Source organism: Ascaphus truei, chromosome 3 (assembly GCF_040206685.1).
Source record: "Ascaphus truei isolate aAscTru1 chromosome 3, aAscTru1.hap1, whole genome shotgun sequence".
NCBI lineage: Eukaryota > Metazoa > Chordata > Amphibia > Anura > Ascaphidae > Ascaphus > Ascaphus truei.
Window position 1 is genome coordinate 112950991 of NC_134485.1, and position 13359 is coordinate 112964349.

The following is a 13359-nucleotide window of genomic DNA, read 5'->3' on the forward strand; positions in this document are numbered from 1 at the left end:
ACATTAAAGATTACACACAGCTGCTTACCTCCTCATTTGGCGCGAAAATCAACCCTTTTTAAACAGCGTTCTGTCCTAGCTTCCTCACCACTCCAAGTCTAAGTCCTCTGACGAAACACATAGGAGTGGGGGTGCTAGGCAGGACCCCTGGATAATGCAGTCAAGTAATTATGCTACCTAACATTGTTGTGATTATTTTTCTGGACTTTCTGGACTTTGAACGCTTTTGATATTTATGTATGCAATATACAGGCTACTCAATTTTGTACTCTTTTTGAGAGCATGCATTTTTCATGTCACATGCGGGTTATTATATTCTCTGTATAGAGTGATCCTCAGAGCTTAGCAACCAATTTCCCACAGAGACTCCAATTGCTGTGGGTTTGGATACATATATCTGCCTTTAAGAGAAAGAATTAATGCTTGATGAGGAAGTATTTACATATACTGGTTTATCACTCCATGTCTTTAGGGACTTATTCCATCAGATGCATGTTTCATTTACTTGGAATTAGAAATAGCTGTCAAAGAGTTTTTTTGCATATCAAAGTGGTTCTTGCAATTTTGTCTATACTAGGCATTAGGTGTTACACCATTAGTTTATCCCTATATCATGCAACAGTGTTTCTTTTGGGTAGTATTCGTGTCAGGGGTCCTAGCCTAATTTTTAAATATTTTTGTACGGTTATCTATTTCTCTTTGTGTCAATTAATAAATTGTTATTTTTCATACGGCCTGAGGGCTCCATAGCGGGTTTCTTTCTCTCTGTCACATAATTATCAATGACCCGTGAGCACCGCCTGTTATGGAAACTGTTCCATTATATATTGGCTTATGGTGACCATCATTTTGTTGGAGTTGATGCGGGGTTATCTTTTTGCTGCGGGGTTCTTTTTGCTGTGTTAAAGGGACAGGCACAATAAAGCCTACTTTTAGTTTCACTTTAAACAGTCTCCATTGCATACCTCTGAACATGTCTCTTATATATGGTGTCAGAGGTTGGGATGAGAGGTGGCCATTGCAGTTAAAATGGGCCTGGAGAATGCCTGTGATAATGTTTGTGCTTTTGCCTGCATACAGCTCCTGCAAACAGTCTGAGGAACAAAACCAAAGAATCACATGCAACTGTAATTGATTTGGATTGTACAGTATTGTAATTGATTTGTGAATGGATTGATTGATGGTATTTTATTTATTTTATTTTATTTAGAGCATTGCTTGGCATACTGTAGTGTACACTACTGTACATGATGCACAGATTATTTGCATCATGTACTGTACACATTGTAAAATTAAATTTTTGGATAGCCATTTGTTAGATATTGATTTGCCAACTGTACTGTACTGTAGGTGCTGTGTTCTTGGGAGATGAGATATACAGTACCGACCAAGTTTTTTCTAATACGGCTAGAGCCGCAAGCCGCGAGGTTTCCCGGCTTTGATGGAGAATCCCCTCGGCATGCCACGCATCACCGATGCGTGGTCATGCTTCATCGGGAGCATGCGCGCACGGCGTGAGTGCCCAGGGCTCCCCGAAGGGAGCCCTGGTGTCCCGCGATGTGGGGGATGCGGTGGGGGGCTCCGGAGGACCCGGCGGACCCGGAGAGGGGAGGGGGAAGCCCTGATCGGAGGACCGATCCTCCGAGGCTCCGGCGCGCGCGGGACACCTCGGCGCGCGCCCGAGATCTGCTGCGGCTGAGACCGTGTAAGTGTTAGACTAAGCTCGGCCGCAACAGTAATCTATTATACATGTATATTATACATATTTGGCCCATTAATGTAATGTATGTGTGTTTGGTGGTGTGGGGGGGGTGATTTATTTAAATGTACTATACTGTGTAGGCAATGTTTAGTTTTTTTACACACACGGTTGGCACCTGTGCCTTTACCCCTTCATTGCCTTAGTGGGCATTGCATGGCAACTAAGGTAATGAAACTGCTTACATTTTTAATTTTTATTTATTGTGTGCGTGAGCAGGGGGTCTCCTGAAATGAGCAAAGTTTATTTCAGCCTCGGGGACCCACTACTTCCTGAGATACAGGTCCCATTATGGGGTGCCCGTTCCCTCTAGTCCCGCGGTCACGTGACCCACAATTTTAACATGGCGGGGATACCGGCACCGCATAACTGGGCCTGAAACTCAGGAAGTAGGGGGTCCCCGGACCTGAAATCAATTTTGTTCAGCTCAGGAGAACCCCTGCTCACGCACACTATGAATAAAAATAAAATGTAAGCAGCTTCATTACCTTAGCAGCTACCCGCTAAGGTAATGATTTTTTAATGGAGGGGGGGGTGTTTGATACTAGTGTGGGGGAGCAGGGGGTTTCCGAGCTGAACAAAGTTGATTTCAGCCTTGGGGACCCCCTACTTCCTGAGATACAAGCCCTGTTATGGGGTGCCGGTATCCCTCTGCATTGTTTAGATTCGATCCCACAGGATTTTAACATGGCGGGTGTACCGGCACCCCATAACGGGGCCTGTAACTCGGGATAGTATGGGGTCCCCGGACCTGAAATCAATGTGATTCAGCTCCGGAGACCCCTTGCTACTGTAATTTTAGAATTTTAATAAAAACCCTGCGATCGCATGTGAGTGGCGTGCAGTTAGAGTGACTGATTCAGACTCTCTTTCTGCGCGTCTATTACACAAAGGCAGATGCCGGTAGCATTCACACAGCAGGGGTCCCTGCTTTGGGCATCTAATGCGCCGTGGTCATTTCTTTAAACACACCGAATTTTGTCCCCGTTGTGATCACGGTTTCCCGCATTAATTACCGCATGAAGGGTTCGAATAACGGCCACCCTATCAGTAGCAAGTGCAGTCCAGTATCACTGATGAGAAGAATGCGTACACAGTACTGTTGATATTGTAAAACATACCAAATTAAAGAAGAAAAAATCTACAGAGACGCCTGTGAGAGCTACAAATTCTACAAGCAAAGCCTGCCCACCTTTAGGACTACCACAAATTGGGGCTCAAGCGAATACAGTGGAAACAGCTGCAATAGCTCCTCCTGAGGTCAGGAAGAAAAATACACCTGATAGCCCAAAAATGGAGGACAAGATGTGGCGTTCCTGTAATGAACCCTACCCCACGGAAGAGTGGCCCTTCTGGTCCAATAAGGAAGAAGACATCTCTTATAGGGAACCCAAAATGAGTCACACCCACAAAACATCCCAAGAATGGGGTGCCTGAACTCTGTATGTACCGAAAAGACCGCTCTCTATGATCACGAATGTGATCAGCAGGAGCAAGAGCGGTAGCAGCCTAGAGAAAATGGAGAATTCATCCTGCGGATGACAGAATATCCAGAGGGCCCAAGGCAGAAGTCGTGTACCCCACAGAAGTGTCTTCCCGGTACTAATAGTGAGAAACCCTCAACCAACCATACCAGGGAAGCTTAGCCGAAACCAATGAGTGACGATCCCTTTACCAGCCCTTAAGTTCCCCTGAAAACTGGCAGGCATGTCTGTGATATGCTCTGTGAACAATTGAAACTGAAGAAAGATGATTACGCAGAGCTGCAGAAAGATAACGTTGAGCTACAGAAGCATGTGCTCACAATTTACTCTTTGGCCAGGACCGAATTGGAGGATCTCAAGACTGAGCTAGATACTACAAACGCTACTAATACCACCATGGTGGAAAAACAGAGCAAGTCTGACTGAATGATTGCTAATCTGAAACAGAATTATGAGGAGTCACTGAAGGAGATTACATTCTTTCAGCAAGTGCTATAGAGAGGTGGGAGTCTCTCAGAATGAGGTTTACACTCTCTGCATAGAACTGAATGCCTCACACCAGGAGGTCAACAGTGTCCGGACAGAGGTGGACATATCCCAGCAGAAGATTCATACTCTCTGCAAAGCACTTGATGCCTCATCTCTCAAAAAACTATCCTCAATCTTAATATGGATCTCAAAGTCTCTCAGAAGGAGCTTCAGATCCTCAACCTAGAGATGGAAGTCTCACGCTAGGAGACCGGGAGTCTCAAAGCAGAAGTGCGTAAATGGAAGGATGGCTGCAAGGAGGCCCCGAATATTATAGAGACTGCAAAAAGAGAAAATGTAAGATTGAAAGAAGAAAATTCTGATTTGACAGACCATGTCAATGAAAAGAATGAAAAGCTGCACGAGCTTAAAAAAATAAAGAAACTTTTGGAAGATGAGAAGTTTGAAGCAGAGCATCAACTGCAGAACCAACTGCAAGGTCTGCATACGTACCTCCAGAATGCCGAGGAGAAGCAGCAAACTCTGCAGGAAGAAAATCTGCAGGCTGCTAAAGAAGTACAAGTGCTGCAGGAACGTCTGATTACCCAGTGTGTCTCTGCATAGCAGCATGAGAAACTGAAGGCTACCCTGACCATCACCGAAGCATCGCTAGAGGCCAAGCTTATAGGCCAGATTACTCGGTACAAGAGGGTGGCACAAGGAGGTCCAGAAACTGAGACAAGTAGCTGAGGCCCGAGCAAAGAAATTCACAGTGCTTCACAATATAATGAAGGAGACGTGGAAGCAAGCTCCGAGAAAACACAGTGAGGAGATGAATACCCTGAGAGGAGAATTGTAGGATGCACTCAAGGAACATGGATCTCCCACGGATGAGATTACAGAACTACATGAAGGTATTGACCCTGCCCAAGCATCAGTATCCCACAGCAACTAAAACTCATGAAGACAAGGGTACAGTGAGAGCTGGGAACACCGCTCATCTAAAAAACAATGTTGCAAAGTTTGAACCACCTAAACAAGCACTATCTAAACCTTCAGCCACCCAACAGGCAATAAAAAAAGGTATACGTGCAGAATCAAAACCAGAAGAATCCTTCGCTGATAAAGCTGAAAAGAAGCTGAACTGGCAACTCCATTGATTGGAAAAAGTGCAGAAAGACAGCTTCAAGAGCAGAAAACTCAAAGGACTATTCTTAAACACTCTGCAACTGTCGCCATACAGTCTGTCTACAAAAAGAGGGACGCCTGACATAAGAGAAATCTCATAACCACGCACTCAGTAAAAAGACTATACTTGGAAAAAGTCCTCGTCGAGCGACTGAGGAGTGCTGATCTCAAGCACCTTCGGGAGGAGACACAAATAAACTGGAGAAAGGGCTCCAATCCCAGGCAGACTGAGGGTTCTCTTCCTCCATCCACTCTCATTCGAGTCACAGAGATCTCGAATAAGCGTGGAAGGATGTGCTTCGGCCATGGTAAGCCCGAGCTTCCCACAAACAGGGGAGGTATGTTACAGGGACTTACCCCTGTTAAGAAACGTGCCTCTAAACCAACAGTGTGCTGGTTAATTGCACACCTGTAATCAACCAAACCCACCTGCCTAATCAGAACGCTGTCAGAAAAAGCCTATCCTGAGACACAGGAAGAGGATTCCTGAGTCTCAAAATTGGGGCTGACCCAGAAAGAACAGATGTCTTGAGCTGAAAAGAGACTGCAGACTGACAGCATGACAAAGGGGAGCTGTATACCTGGACAGACATTGCCTTAGCGTATAAGGGTGCTGACCCAGGAGAGCAGAGAGGCTTCCCCTACAGCTACAAGAGACAGATGAGACTTTCTTATGGGACTGTTATATATCTGTATATATGTTTATATATTTGGGGCTGGTAAACAGCTTAGCTAACCACCCAGTTAGAGCGCTCCACTCAAATCTAGGCTACAAACGTGGCGTTACCTAAAGTGGAAATACCAAACTAGTATTGTTATTGTTTTAACAGGGATTTTTATTGCTCAGAGACGCGATAACGAATACACTTCATGTGCACATTAGCAAAACTATAACGTCCGTTCCCAGCACAAAAAAAAGGGAAGAGATGATTTTCTGTAAATATTGTTCTTCTTATTTGACTTGTACATTTTTCTACCTTTATTGTTCACACAGAGTGATGTAACTGCGTGGGAGTAAATGTTTAGTTCACTAATTCTGTATCTTGGTAATTATTGTTATAATATGTAGGCACATTGTTGTACACCCATACTTAATACAGTCAAAAATATATATCATATTAGGTCAGATAAACATATTCTACGTTCACTTTAATCACTAAAAATCATAGTATAGTTTATTATATTAACATTATGACACATCATCAGATGCATCTCTTGATGCGTTTCAGACATTTATATGATCCATAATATATATCTTTTCATGACATATATATATGTATATAGAAGCTCCACCAAGCAGGAAAAGTGGAGAAGCAATTGATCCAGGATAAGCTAGAGGTGCAGGAAGCACTGCAGAATGCAGAGAGGATGCAACGTGTCTCCCTGCAGCAGCACACACAGGCAACGCACTTATGGCAGAGCCAGCTGCAAGAGCTACATGCAAGTATGCAAGCAGCCAAGGAGAAGCAGCGAGTGCTACAGGAACGGCTGAGTACCCAGTATGTTCCCACAGAACAGCATGAGGAACTGAGGGCCACGCTGTACGCCACAAGAGCATCGCTAGGGGCAGAGCTGGGTACTTTGAAGAAAGCCAATGAAACGGTCCTAAGGGATATAGAGACTGTGAAAATGGAGAATATAAACCTGAAGGAAGAGGTTTTAAACCTGACTGGTCAGGTCAGTGATGGGACTGAGAAGCTTCACCAAGCGCAGAAAGTGAAGACACAATTGGCGCAAGAAAAAAACGAAGTACAGGCTGCTCTGCAGAATGCAGAGAAAATACTGGAAAAAGAATGCCTCGCCCTGGAGCAGCTGAAGAACACGTTGAGCGCCACAAGAGCATCGCTGGAGGCGGTGCTTAGAATCCAGGTGACTCTGTGTGAGAGGGAACATGAGAAGGTCCAAAGACTGGAGCAAGAGCTGGAGAAGCAGAGAGGCAACTCCATCTCCATGAGTCAGTATGCCAAGGAGAAAGAAGCCTGGAAGACAGAAGCAACAGCGATACTGGCGACAAGAACTGCAGAGCTCAAAAAGATGGTGGAGGCGTTGATGCAAACCCAGAGTAAGCACCGGGAAGAGGTGAAGGCCCTGAGAGGGGACTGGCAGCATCAGATTGAAGAGCTGCAAACGCAGATGGCTGAGCACGAGATGCAGCACGCCAAGACGGAGAAGGTGTCCGTCAGGTGGCCTGCCTGATGTTGCACCATGAAACTGAGATGGCTGATATCCACAAGCGGCTGGACTACACGACCAATGAGGGGGCCCGGCTACAGCTGGAGCTAGACAAGGTCCGGGAGGAGCACCAGCAGCTGCAGGTCCAGAATACAGAAAGAGAGACAGATTTAAGCCTTGCTCTGAGTCTGCTAGGAGACGTAGAATTGCGACTCAATTCTAACGAAGATGAACTAGCAGCCGCAGTGAGTGAAAGAAGAAAGGCAGAAGGACTGCTTCAAGACCTGAGGAAGGACCTGGAGTCTGAGCGGGCTGGCCGCAGGATGGCGGAGAAACAAATGTGTGACCTAGGCAAGGAGCTCGAGTCTTTAAAGTCTGAGCGGGACGCTACGTTGGACTCTACTGCTGCCCAGCAGGAGGTTTCTCAGATGAAGCTGGAGGAAAAGCTTACAAGCCCAAGACAGACGTTTGGGTCACTGAAGCAGTCAAAGGAAAAGGTGGCGTAGAGATAAAGTCAAAGGATGATGAAGGGGAGGCTGCACTGGAACATGTTTTACCAGAGCCCGCTGTCTATGCAGACTATCTCTTAAGTTATCTTCAAAACCCTGCTGTTCTCACAGAAGAACAAAAAGCGGATATGACACAAATTGAAGACATGCTGATTAAAGAATTTATAGGTCAGCAGCTGATTCTTATAGTGGGCTGTCTAGATACCAGTGAAGAAGGAGGCAGGAAACGCCTTCTTGCTGTCCTACAAGAGATGCTTGTGATACCTAATACACCAACTTCCCTTATAACGTGTCTAGTGGAATTATTGCTCCGTATTGTTAAAGATGATGACCGGAGAATTCAGATTGTGGCAGAAATAGTCTCTGAGCTGCGAGAGCCAATTGTTAGCGTGGATATACCAGCGGATACCGCGAAATCAAGGAAATTACAGTTAAAGATTGCAGATTTAAGAGTGCAGCTTAACGAAGCCAAACAAGCCTTGGAGGACTCCATAGTTTTACAAGATTTCATTCTTGCATCTGAATTAAAGGAGATAGTGAGGTACCAGTCCTCAGGCCCAGATGGCCTGGTAATTACCCCAAAAAGAAAATGCCTAAATTGGAAGGCAAGAAAAAAAAAAGGGGGAGGGAAGGGCCGACGTCAGACATTGGCGACAAAGATGCTGGTGCACGGGAATGGTGCACGGGCCGCTCCACAGGACAAAGTTTCGCTGGGGAGAGGGATATGTGACAGTCACTGACAGTAGGCTGTGACAGTGAATGGAGCGATACTGCAGCCAGAATGCTGAGTGTTAATCTCCTCAGACAGAGAAAGCACAACTGAAGACTGATTAAACAGGGGCTGAACTATCAGTGAAACAAGTGCTTTAAAAAGCAGGAAGTTGCTCACACAAGGGGAGCTTGTTTTTCCACAGGAAGGTGGAGAGAACTCTCCCGACTTGGAAGCCGTAGCAGCTGTTGCTGCTCTGGTCCCCCAGTCCTGCGAGGAGCTAGGCTTCTGGGACCAGCTGGCACCCCAACCCAGGATAAAGATACAGATTGCTGCGAGGCTGGACACAGCCTGCTCCCCGGAACCGTGTTCCTGTTTGCTGCTGGAGCTGCTATACAGATAAGACTTTATTCTTATACGTATCGGTTAACCTTTGTGTAGCATGTTTTGGGCATGACCAGATTAGCTGGCTGTCCTGTTAGTAAGGGCTCAAGAAGTGAGTTAGTGTCCCTAACGGGACTAGGATTTAATTTTCAAGAAAGTAGTTTCTTAAAGGGACAGTGCACCCGTACTTATTTTGGTTGTGGCTAATAAACCACTAGTGTTTAAAGTTTCCCATCGTGTCTAGCGTCTTACTGACCCCGCCGCGAGGCCGTCCTGCCACAATATATAACAAATTGGAGTAGCGCCTTAGGAAGCTTGATAAGGATAAATCAGCTGTGTAAATCAGATAGAGTTAACAAGGCTATTGACCAAAGAATCCCCAAAAGGGCGAATTTGGGATAAAAACAACTGGAATCTATAGCAAAAATAAAGAACACGAAGCATAAAAAATAAAATAAAAACCAGATGTCAGTTGAAATTCCAAAAAATGTACTTAGTCCACTGGAGTTTTGCTGCCCGTATATAAGGATCACCAAATCCCAAGGATATCTGCAGGAAAAACAAGAAGAAAAAACAGGCGCACTCCTAGTGTGATAAAGTATAAAACAGTATTTATTGGATTGTAAAATATAAAAAGCGCACTCACAAACAGAGTAAAAATAATAGCATTTATGAGATATACTCAATCGCCTTGAAGCTGTGAAGGGAATGTATCAGCCTGTCCCGTTGATGCCACCTCTGGTGTATCCGTTGGTTCAGCAAGGTGCACTGGAGCCACCGCAGCCAGATGATGTAATAATCAGCAACACGGTCACAGACTCCTTCCAGATACACCTCCCACAGCTCTCACTGCTCACCAGCAGGCAACTGCAAAACCGGAAGCGACAGCAGTCCCAAGCAAAATAGCAACAGCTCCAAGGTACTCTCTCCATTCGTGCAGTAATGTCATCCACAAACTCGCCCTAAGCGTTTCGTCACTAAGGACTTCATCAGGGGTAAAACTGAGGCATTCTGAGGCTGAGGCATTCCCTTCACAGCTTCAAGGCGATTGAGTATATCTAATAAATGCTATTATTTTTACTCTGTTTGTGAGTGCGCTTTTTATATTTTACAATCCCATAAATACTGTTTTATATTTTATCACACTAGGAGTGCGCCTGTTTTTACTTCTTGTTTTCTGTATATATATATATATATATATATATATATATATATATATATATATATATATATATATATATATATATATATATATAGTGGTTGACAAATCACCAAAAAATCTACTCGCCACACAAAAAAATCTACTCGCCACCTAGTACCAAAGTGTGCTGCTTGGGCCAATATTTACTCGCCCGGGGGTTAAATCCACTCGCCCGGGGCGAGCAAATGTATAGGTTTGTCGAACACTGTGTATATATATATATATATATATATATATATATATATATATATATATTATATATATATATATATATATATATATATATATATATATATATATATATATATATATATATATATATATATATATATACTGATGTGAGGGAAATGTTCCCATTTGAGAAACAATTAATTTAGAAGATAATGTTGATGACAGTTTGCTTAGAAGTCACAGTATATTTGAAAGTTCATAAATTATTATCCAATCGCCAATACAAATATGCAACAATCAACCCATTTTAAGCTTACTAGTGAATATTTCACACATCAGTAATAACACTAGACTTGTAAGGAAAAATAAATATGGATTAAATATGGATTGACAACTGTCTCTACTAAGAGTGGGCACTTTAATTGATGTTTTGATTTTGCCTCAAACATTTTTGTGTATTTTGGTTTTGTTTGAATTAGATTGGCTTTAGTTTTGGATTTTTTTTTTAATTGAAAAAAAAAACACAATAAGCAGGAACATTTTTTATATTTCAACAAAACTTTTAAACTTAAAATTTAATTTCTGTTTTCTCGTTAGTGAAGCAAAAAAGATTTATTTGAGGATGAGTATTTCCTGTGTTTTGGCTTGAATTTTGCTTGAATTTATAAATGAATTCCAAAATTCGACTCGAACCTCCGAACACACTTAAAAGTTTGCACAGTTCAGATTTCAGGAACACTACCATTCCCTGAATGTGCAGGTGGTATGCGATGCCACGATGAAGATAATGAATGTGGTAGCCAGATTCTGTGGTTCCAGCCATGATTCATCTATCCTTAGAAACTCATCAGTTTTCCATGCCTTTGAAAATGGGAATTTTGGACATGGTTGGCTGGTGGGTGAGTACATATTCCGAAGTGTTAACATACATATGTCATCATGTCTAATTTGGTCACATTTAAAATTGTGTTTTTGAAATGAGCTTTTTATCATAATGTCAAATAAGATTTAACATAATGATTGTGCAATTTTCATATTCTATTTAGCATAATAGTGTATTGCATAGATATTTACTAATATGTCCACCTACACCCACACACACAATAACACTACAACACAAGTGCCCATCAATCCAAGTGTTACTTGAGATATATGATTTCACATATTGCAATACAACATCGGTATGGTCACCTAATGCAAATTTGCCATATACCACATATGATTGTGTAAGTGATCATGATTGAAATATGTTTTTATTGTTTGATAATGATAAATGTGCATGTTTAGATATCATCTCAGACAAGGGACATGAAATATAATTTCCTAAATATTTTGGCTTCAACAATAATCAAATTTGACAATGAAACATAATTGACAACATTACTACAATGTTTCGTCTGTAAATTAATTTTCACGCTCTATTATAGGTGACTCAAGTTACGGGATCTGACCGAGGCTTTTGACACCATTGGCTAATCCGCAATCACCTGCAGAGGACCGATATAATCAGTGTTTGACAATTATATACATTTACTCGCCCGGGGCATGTGGATTTAACCCCCGGGCGAGTAAATATTGGCCCAAGCAGCACACGTGTGTTTTTTACATTTCCCGCGCTCGCGCTGCTGTTTTTCCCCCGCTCGCGCTGCTGTTTTTCCCGCGCTCGCGCTGGAGAAAAAAAAATGCCTGAGGCGGGTTCATGTTGTTGGGGGAGATTATCCCGCCTCCGGCTCTCTGCGCAACTTTCCCTCCTCAGCGCTTCCACTCCTCCCCCTTCCAGCAGCAAGCCCCTTCCACGCCTGTCTGCCTCAGGCCCCTGCAGGGCCATCTGTCACCCCCCCTCCCATCGGGCCATCCGCCCCCCCCTCCCATCGGGCCATCTGCCCCCCCACCCCAATCTCTCCCGGCCTCAGTGACCCCCCTCACCCCAATCTCTCCCGGCCTGCATGACCCCCCCTCACCCCAATCTCTCCCGGCCTTCGTGACCCCTCCTCACCCCAATCTCTCCCGGCCTCCGTGACCCCCCCTCACCCTAATCTCTCCCGGCCTCCGTGACCCCCCCCCGACACCCCAATCTCCCTCCTGACACCCGTGACCCCCCCTGACACCCCAATCTCCCCCCGACACCCGTGACACCCCCGACACCCCAAATCTCCCCACTCCCGATCTCAACTCCAACTCCGTGTCCCCGGCCTCCGGTTACCAGCCGCATCACTAGCCCCCCCACTCCTCTCTCCCCTGTGTCCGGATCCCTCACTGCCACCCAGTGACCCGCAGCGACAGCCGCCTGCCGCTTCCTTGGCTGTCACAGAGACCGGAGACCACAGCGATCCACGGTGAGTAAGGGGGGGGGGGGGGACAGGAGTGTGTGTGTAGGGGGGGGAGAGAGTGTGTTTGTGTAGGGGGAGAGTGTGTGTGTGCGTGTAGGGGGGAGAGTGTGTGTGTGTGTGTATATATATATGTGGGAGTGTGTGTGTATATATGTGGGAGTGTGTGTATATATGTGGGAGTGTGTGTATATATGAGGGAGTGTGTGTATATATGTGGTAGTGTGTGTGTGTATATATGTGGGGGTGTGTGTGTATATATGTGGGAGTGTGTGTGTGTATATATGTGGGAGTGTGTGTGTGTATATATGTGGGAGTGTGTGTGTGTATATGTATAATATGTGGGAGTGTGTGTGTGTATATAAGTGGGAGTGTGGTGTGTGTGTATATATGCTGGGAGTGTGTGTGTGTATAAATGTGGGAGTGTGTGTGTGTATATATGTGGGAGTGTGTGTATATATGTGGGAGTGTGTGGTATATATGTGGGAGTGTGTGTATATATGTGGAGTGTGTGTATATATGTGGGTGTGTGTATATATGTGGGAGTGTGTCGTATATATGTGGGAGTGTGTGTATATATGTGGAGTGTGTGTATATATGTGGGAGTGTGGGTATATATGTGGGAGTGTGTGTATATATGGGAGTGTGTGTGTATATATGGGAGAATGTGTATGTGTGTATGGGGAGTATGTGTGTGACACCAGAGGTACCCCCCCCAATCAGTCACCCTTGCCCCGGTCAGTCAGTACACCCCTGCCCCGGTCAGTCAGTCACCCCTGCCCCGGTCAGTCAGTACACCCCTGCCCCGGTCAGTCAGTCACCCCTGCCACGGTCAGGTCAGTCACCCCTGCCCCGGTCAGGTCAGTCACCTCTGCCCTGGTCAGTCAGTCACCCCTGACCCGGTCAGTCAGTGACCCCTGCCCCAGTCAGTCAGTCACCCCTGCCCCCTCCCTCTGGTCTCCCCCGTCTCCCCTCGTCTCTGGTCTC